Here is a 10,069-nt window from a genome sequence, read left to right on the forward strand (position 1 = left end):
ATATTATAGATAATAAAAAGTTGGGACTGCGTCAAGGGTGTCTATGTATGTATTAGACATCATAATTTTTGCTATGTTTATAAAAATAATTTATCTTTTGTGATGTTTCTTAAAATAATTTAGTTTATATGAAAATCTATTATCAAAATAATAAGTGATTTATTAATTTTAAGATAATCTATTATAGGTCAAATTATATTCCCTAATTTTCTAGCGATTCAATTTATATTAGGAGTACTTATTATAAGGCAACGTTCCTATACTATCCAATTATCCAATAAGTATTAATTAGGACTATGTTACGACTATGTTTAGTATAAATCTACCTACATTCAAAAAAATAAAAATAAAATTGTTGTGTCAGATAATTACATTTATAGAATTGAAATCCTAATCTTAAACATCAATAAAAAAAAATTTATAAATATACTTGTGCACCAAAATCCATCCCAAAAAAATGTGCATATTCGTGTGCTATATGGTCGCAAGGTTATTCAGATTCTCCCCAAGTAGTGGAGCTAGATATAATGTCAAACAGAAGGGGGAAAAAAAAGGTAAAAAACCTTATATATATTTTTTGTGAGTAACAAAAGTTACTTATATTATTTCTCTCTAAATTGAGATAAAGTGATTAACACAAAACATGATCCCTAGTCCAACAATATTCTATTGGGTCATTTAAATTTTATCATTGTTACTAAGAGGGATGGACCCAAGATTTCGAGTTAGGAGGACGATTATAAATAAAAAAAAATTGTGAAATACCAAATAAACATCCCTCTAGTATTAAGAAACTATCAACAAAGATAAAGATACAAAAATGTTTATTTCATAATGCATTACAATCAAGGGACCCCTAATTATTTATATATAATTTGGTTCCAAAATAATAATTGTAGGGTCCTGATTTGCGGCCTAAGCCTAAAATGTATGGGTTTCAGCCTAATAAACCCGATACAATAAATTTATAGAGAGTAGGTCAAAGAACTAGGTCCTAATAAGTTGAATAATGGCTAGTACTGAATTGAATGACAATCAAACATAATTAAGAGGTTTTCATATCAATGGACTTTCAGTTCGAGGAGGTCAAACTTGTATATATTGATTACAGTTGGATACAGAGACAATTTAGATTGCTATAGTGCTTTCTCTCTATTTTTCCAATCACTTTCTCATGGAGGGCCTCTCACATTATATAGCTCCCTGTGGAACATCTTGATTCTACATTTGTTGATCATCTGAGTCTCCACTTGAGTACCTGTTCCATCAGAGATCCTCTCTGACTTTCTGTGAGTTGTGGTAGCCAAAGTAACACTGTTCAAAGGTTTTCTCCATATAAATGCGGCTAGAAAAGTAGCTGCAATACATTTAATGTGGTGGCAGCAGCTTTCCTCTAGATATTTTTGGGTTTCCTTCCTTCTTGTATGTTCATGAGGCATGTTCCTATCATTGTAGCTTCTTGGAGGGTCATTCTAATTGCTGGAATACATATTTGAGCTGCATACACCACATTCGAGTAGGAATTCCTCCTCGGACCACTTTCCATTCATTCCTTACTTATGAGATTTTAAATTGGGATCCTAAATAACTATTTGCCCATTCTCGAACCATTCAGCGTCCTCGGACAAAAACCCAAGGCCCAACATATTATTATGGGCCTTTATCCTTACAATAATAATAATACTCACCATGATAAGTGTACATTTAAAAAATAAAAAAGTACTATATTATTGTTTTTTAATGAACAAAAAGTACTATATTATTGGACAAATGTGCAGAATATATACAGAATATATAGTATAATTACTATATATATACTTTTTTTTTTTTTTTTTTTTTGGAGTTCAAGATAAATTGTAGCAATAGTATAATTTGCAGTTTGCACCTAGTTAAAGAAAAAATAAATAAAAATACAATACAAGAGGTCACGTGACTTGTAGATGGGTGAAAAGTGAACCTAAAGATTAGTCATTTTCACTTCCCATTACTGATTACTGATCACAGTCCATAGATTTCAAAATTTGCATAGAGATTCATGGCAGATAAATCTAGGAAAATAGGCGGAAAGCAAAAGCCAAAAGGTGAAATAGAAAAAGAAAAAAAGAAGGAGAAGAACGTGCGTGTGGTGGGAAACTGAGAACTGAGAACAAGCAGTAGCTTTGTCAAATGTCAATCTGCAACGAAAACTACTAGTGGTGAGCTAATTAATTTTTCAAAAGATTTACAAAGGTCTCAACTCTCAACTGCTCATTTTCTTTTTATTCTTCTTCTAAGCCCCCGTCTTTCTTAGAAATCTGCAAAACAATCCTTTCATTTCTAATAACATTTTAAATAAATCAAGTGTAATTACTATGCACTTTGGTACGATGGTTACTCTAGAAATATAAGTGTTTATAAAGTGATGGGAGCAAAGGCCGGAGGTTAAAGTCTCTAAGAAGCAAATTCATACACATAATATTCTTAAATTAGATTAAAGTAGAATTTTATTTTGTATTAAAAAAATAATAAATCAAGTGCAATTATATATCTATCAACAAAGATAGACATAAATACCAGTTTTTTTTCAATACATTACAATCATCTCTCGGTCTCTCTTAACTCGTGACTCTCTCTTTAAATTTTGTCTTTTGTTTTTAATTTGGTTTGTCATTGATTGGGTTTTCATTTTGTTAAATATTTTTGTTTTGTTTTTTAATAAGATTTGTTAAGTTTTTGGGCTAAGGATTGATATGTTTGGGTTTGGGCTGGATTGATGATCTTGGTGCGCAGGGTGGCCAAAATTTTTGGAAGAGGGGGCCCAAATATTTAAATACTATTTTTGGGCTGAGAATATACTTACTTTTTTTTTTCTCCTTAAGGTCAGGGGCTGGCACCTTTGGGCCTCACCTAGATCCGTCCTTAGTTACTAAATTTTTTAGTAAAACCATTATCAAAAGCAATACATATGACAATTAAGTTGGGTATCCACTTGGCATAACCATAGTTTCTAGGACCAACTTTTATTATATAGTGTATCATTTAAGTACTTTTTTCCCCAATAAATTACTACAATTCATATAATATGTTTAAATTATATTTCAAATATCTAAATGCATCACAACTAATTCTCAAAAAACTAAAAAAAAAAAAAAATTAAGGGTGATAAAATACTTATATATATGTTGAGCTAGATGAGTTTAAAAAACTAACAATCTGAACTTAACCTTAACTATGACTAAAAAAATAACCGAGCCTAACTCACCAAATCATAAAAATCAACTTGAGGCATCGAATTGGTAGGTTGAATGCACACAACACACCCCTAGTGGTAGAGGTAGTAGCAGTGATGGAAGTGGTAGTGGTTTTGTAGGAGGTAGTGGTGATGACAATCATCGTAACAACGGTGGCAAATAGTGTTATTGTTGATGAAAATTGTAGCAATAACAATGTGGTGTGGTTGTGGTGACATCAAGATGGCTACAGAGGTGGTAGTGACAATATGAAAAATAATAATAGTGAGTATGGGAATAATAATGCTAGTAAAATTTGTAAATGTTACTTTCCCTATATAATTTAATTTTATGACTCAAAATGCTCAAAATATCTAAGTTAAGATTCCATGAAAAAGGAGAGTTAAACCAAACATGGGAAATTCTTTTATGGTACCTTTGGATATGGTACCCAGTACCCGGCCACTATGACCAGAATTGTTAATTTCAATTTTTTTGATCTTAACATTTTATTATATTCATGCATGGAGGAATGGTGGAACTAAAAACACTTGAAAAATACATTATTATGATCATAATATTTGCCATATCTTCAAAAAACATAAAGATATTATAGAATCTCCAAGGAAATTAATATTTGAAATTCGTAGATTACAACTCAAAGTAAAATCCTTTCTCATCCAAACAAAATATAAACGATAATATGAACACAAACGATAATATTTTTTGTATTTCTTTCTGGACATATTCGTTTTGTAGGAGTTTGGGATGAAATTGTTAATTTTAAAAAATGTGGTTCGCTTGAAAAATAATCTCAAGAATTATAATTTGTATGGATATTTCAATTCTTAAGAAATGTGATAATTATAACTCTCACCACTTATGTAAGAAAAATGTTAATTCTCGCAAATTTTAAGAATTAATAACGTGACACTTAAATTCAACTTAAAAAAAAAAAATACTAATTCAGTTTATTTAATTATACAACGAAAGTATGTATTTTTCAAATTTGATATTTATTAATGTTTAAAGCATTTTTTATTCAAATAAATAATCTTAATAGTTAAATAATTATTCTTTGGTGAATGAAAGAATATGTGCGATTATTTTAAACAACTAAATTTATATTTTTAATATAGGTTTTGTAATATGATATGAATTTAAATTCTAATTATATCCAAACAACATAAATATCAACTTTTAGGAATTTTAATTTTCACGAAAATTTAAACTATCAAGAATTTATTGATCTCAAGATTTGAAATTCTCAACATTTGAGCAAACTTTTGTTGCAATGAAAACATGCTAATATAATTGACGCACTAAGTTGGCCCAATCAAATACACTAGGGTCGGAAGGGCACTAACGCTATTTTAAATGAGTATATGGCAGACTCTAACCATGTCAAGAAGGAAGAACACTGTTAACGAAACAGTGCAAAGATAAAAAGATATCTTAGAAAATATTGGTATGCTCTGTGTTAATGGATCTATCTCCTAATAAGGAACTCTTTCCCAGACTCCATTTTCGTTCTTTATTGGCAATAGAAATGTTAAATATAGTAACGAGATATATTATACCATTTTGTATATGCTAGAATAGATGTGAAAGGAGAAGCATAGAATAGGAACACGAGGATACGTAGTTCAACCTTGTCGGCCTACGTCCACAGAGGAATCCCTTAAGGGTTACAACCTTATTGTATAAGAGTGTAGTACAATAACTTATATTACAATGAACCGTAACATGAGTATATATAGGCAACTAAACTTTAGACTACTAGCTAGTATAAGTAGGAGTGAGCTTGAGCCTATTAAATTAGGCTAATATGTCTAATATATTTCTAACAAGAAAGAGAGTAGCTGCAAAGTGCTAATTGCTATAGTGCAAAGGTGCGTTTTAGATTGAACATGTCTCTTGGTTTTGTAGTGCATGTGGCCCTTCTACCTTTCTGGCAAGTTCACTTGACACCTGACATAGTTTCCCCTTTTCTAATTCTTATCCTTAATCATACGCAGCAGAAAATTAGTCATGCGTGACATACAAATTTGATGAAGTGTTGTGCCGTGTAACTCGTGTTCATTGATAATGAATGGACTAATTGTGTACCACTACAATTTTGTATAGCATTCAAATATAAGGTTCAACATGAATATTATTTACTAGCGGACCTCTTATGTGTATTTTTTATCTATATAAAAATGGGAAGGAACTGGAGAATTCAATTGGAGAGTATCAATCCTTGTCCATACACTTTAATTCAAAATTAAGGACGACATGGATGAGCTTGGACTCATCTTCTAGCTTGACTTCAATGAAGATCGAGGTCAAGTAAGTTGGGCTATTATGTTGGAAGGCAATCCTATGAATCTCAAGATTAATATAAAGAAAGAGCCTCAAAATTTCTGAAAACCTCTTCCTAATTCAAATTTTAATGGTATACAAACATTGTGGAACCTAATTTGTGTATGAACTCCATGCCCAAGGATCATATTGATATTAATTGAGGGTAGAAACAAATTAAAGAGAAATTCTAGCCGTTACTATGGGAAATAAGAATCTAGCCAAATCTAATCTTGATTAAGTATTAGAGAATCCCCCATGTTGGCTCAACATGACGACCCTTCACATCATCTTTATCTTTGCGCAAGCATTTTAGGACTAGGTCACTAGAGTCAAATCTATAATCTATATTACTAGTGGTACCAACAGTTGGCATAGTTCTGCCAGCGGTTCCTTTCGCTTCCATGGACTAGGTAGCCAAATTGGGTCCTTCTAATCCAGATAGCAAGTGGATAACCACGTTGGAACAATAGATGCAACTATGCAAGAGCTCACCCAGGTGTCTCAAGACTAGAGTCAAACTATATGAGAACAATTTTTTTTTTTTTTTTTTTTTTTTTTTTTTTTTTTTTTTTTTTTTTTTTTTTTTTTTGAGGAAGATATGAGAACAAAAATTGGGTTCAATGTACATGAGTACTGGACTCAAGCCACCAACAAACAATATCGATAAAAATTTATAATATAGATTTATTATTAAGATTTCACTTCATTTCAATTTTGAAGGATAAAATTGAATATTAATTAATAACATATTTTCCCATAAAAAAATTAATAACATATTTTACTAATCTAATAAAATAATTTAAGTATATATATACTGAAAAAAAAGTAACTTTTGTTACTCCTCCAAGTTAATAATTTGATGATAATTAAGGCTTCACTTCACATTTATATTCATAACTTGGTGATTCTAATAATTTCTTCAAAGTAAGCTAACATATCTTTTCAATTGAAAATTAAAAATTAAATGCATGATTATGATTTGATAACTTTGGTTTGGTAGATATCACCTAACTAATTTATCAATTATAGTTCATTGCAATAAATGGCAACCTAAATCATATATAGTGATAGACTGATAGTTTTTGTGATATGAATTAGTTCTTTACTTTTGTTTTTAACTTTTATTATTAATCTATAGTTGTTTTTATTTTAAAAAATCATTAAGCTTCCTATTGTATAAGCTCTTATACGTTAATACCTTAAAATTAGAACATCGATTTTTCTAATACAAGAAAAATAATTATTTACTACCTTTTGAGCATGCGTTCGTGCGCGTGCTTCGAGGCTTTCTATTTATTTGTAAAGGTTAATAATTTTCATTCATTGTAATTTGGAATTGCTTCTCTCTCTCTCTCTCTCTCTCTCTCTCTCTCTCTCGATATATATATATATAAAATTTAGTTTAAATATGTTCTATATTTAAATCCTTGATTATAATTTTGCCACATCATATATTTTTCAAATGATAAAATAGATCATTCCATATACAAACACAATCACAATAAATGTATATAAACGATTACCATAATTATATATTTAATATTACCATTAATATCACTTTTTCATTTATCAATACTCACTCACCACATCAGCAATTTGTATCTCTAGCATTATTCTTTAAGAAAACATTCATAATAAATACTTTTTAATGACTATCATAATTATCAAGTTTCATATTTAATAGTTACATATAAAAACAAAATCATAATAAATACTTATTAATAACTATCATAATTATCAAATTTCATATTTAATATTTCATTTAAAAAACACAATCATAATTAATACATATTAATAACTATCATAATTATCAAATTTCATATTTAATATTTTATTTAAAAACAAAATCATAATAAATACCTATTAATAACTATCTTAAATATCAAATTTCATATTTATATACAAACAAAAGAGAGAAAATCACTTATTTTAGATAAAATCATATTGAGCTGTCATGTACATTGCATAGGTTGCTACCTAATCTATAATCTATATTATATAAAAGACAGAAGATATTTAACTCTTTGTTGATTGCATAATTTCTTGCCACATCAAAATTTTTTTTTTTATTTGATAATTCGATAGTTATAATAGAAGATGAGAGATTTAAATCAGGGACATTTCTGTTAGAGATACGTACAAGAAGGTGTCGATTAAGTTATAAGACTTTTGACCACATAAGTTTTTGAGGCATTACAATTTTATATGTCATTGATTTAATATTAATATATATATATATATATACACAATTGAGTTCAAATTCTTTTAAAACTCTATATTAAATGTTAGAATAGATAGTTTCATTTAAAAAAAAGTAGTAATAAATTAATGTCAATTAATAACTATCATAATTATCAATTTCATATTTAGACATAAATAAGTAAGAAAAAATCATTGACTAGTTAAGAAAAAAAAGAAGGAACTGTAATTGATAAAGTATGAATAAAATTAAATTACATAATTCTGGAAAGAAAGATTAACATGTTGTATAGTGAGTTGACAAGAGAATAATAACTTATTAGCATTACTTTTTTTTTTTGAGAATGAACTTATTAGCATTACTAATTGCTAGATTTGTTAATTCTTTAAAAGAAATACTCTTTTTAAAAAAATATCTATTAAAAGTAATATAAGTTCCTCAAAAAAAAAAATTAAAAAATTAAAATACTCTCTCATGGAGATAACATAATAATATAATCTTCACAAAAAAAAAAGGGAAGGAATGGAACGAGTTGATTTGTCTGGGGAAGGCTAGATAGGGACAAGACTCAATAGAGGTCCACTTTTTCCATTTGGGGGAGGTGCGGAGGGTATAGTTGGCAAATAAAGAATAAAAAATAAAAAATTCAAAGACACTATCAATTCGTTGGCAAGAGGCCAAATAGGCCATCTTTTCATAGAACGTACAAAAAGTCAGTTACCAAAGTAAATATTCTCTCTTTTTATTATTCTCTTGTTGTAGCTGATTTTAGAGGAACATAAGTAGTGAGTGAAGAATTTGGCTCGCAGTAAAAATTCATGGTGACACTTTCTAGATCTTGAGATTTTGGATTCAAGTTCATCCTTCCTCTCTTCTCTCTCAAAAAAAGGGGGTTAAAAAAAAAAAAAAAAAAAAAATCCTCCCTCATCATTATAAGCAAAAGAGAACTTGACTTATAAGGGATATTGAACCTCATATGATCATGTTATGTGCGAAAGGTTGTCAAGTTAATAAGTTGAGTGCAAAGAATTTTATAGTTTAACTTGATATATTCTAATGTTTCTAAGATGACCAAGGTAATTCAAATCCCTATTCTTTGATCCTTGTTGTAACTATCGAATTATAAAAAAAAAAAAAATTATAAACTAGACAACACATTTGTGATTCATTCTATTCAACCCTTTGAAATTGAAAAATATTTAGGTTACTATTTATTTACTATAAAATAATAACAAACTGATGTTTGTAAATATTGAGTTTTCAAATTGCCTCGTTAGAGTATTCCCCTTTCGATCTTCTAAATTGGAATTTTCGCTATTATAGATATTATTGTAGATAAATACAACATTTGACAGTAATGAATATTGTAAAATACAATATCTTTTAAATTAGATTATTTTTATATCATATTATATCATATCATATTATATATAATAAAAGTTGGGTTTAGACGCCGTGGTTGGGCCAAGTGTCTTCACCAAATTGCAGAAATTTTATTAAATTTATAGATTTTTAAAGAACTAAAAATTCATTCTTATCATTAAGCAGTTTATTTCATGAGGATTGTAATTCATTCTTATCATTAATTAGTTTATCTAAAAAAAAAAAAAAAAAAAACCTACTTCACGTAAAAGAAAAACTACTTCACCTCATGTAAGAGTTTTTTAGTAGTTTCTTTTCTTTTTTTTCAAAAAAAAGCTACTTCACTCTACTTCACCTGTTTCACGTAAAAACTTATAAATTTATTTCTTTTTTTTTTGTAGCCAATAACATTGACTATTTCTTGGGATAAAGTATACCTAAACTTCTTGATTAGATAAGCTCATTTTTCTTTTTTGTTCATATCAAGTTATTTTCTTCTCAAATCCCAGATCTACTAATATTCTTATACACTAAGCTATTTAGTACTCCTGTCATTATGTGAGCTCACCCCCACAAAAAAACTGATTAACTTCGCCCATCACAAAAATCTATAAAATGCAATGCAATGGCTCAAAACAGTAATCAACTCGAAGAACAAGAATATGTTGACAGAGAATAGTGGTGGTGAGATTATGAGTACTAAAACCTTTGAATCTTTGATTCTCTGAACCAATTTTCAGATATAGGATTTCACCATATGAGTCAGGTATACCCACCCTTCTTTTATTTTATTTATTATTTATTTTGGGGTGTGAGAATGAGGTAAAGAAAAAAAAAAGAATATTTGAATTTGAAAAAGAGTACAAAAAAGCCGAGTATTTTTTTTTTTTTTTTTAATGAACTCAAGTAGTTCCCAATATAAACAATGCAACACAATCGCCACAACCTTGAT

This window comes from Quercus lobata, chromosome 12 (genome assembly GCF_001633185.2).
Source record: "Quercus lobata isolate SW786 chromosome 12, ValleyOak3.0 Primary Assembly, whole genome shotgun sequence".
Classification (NCBI taxonomy): domain Eukaryota; kingdom Viridiplantae; phylum Streptophyta; class Magnoliopsida; order Fagales; family Fagaceae; genus Quercus; species Quercus lobata.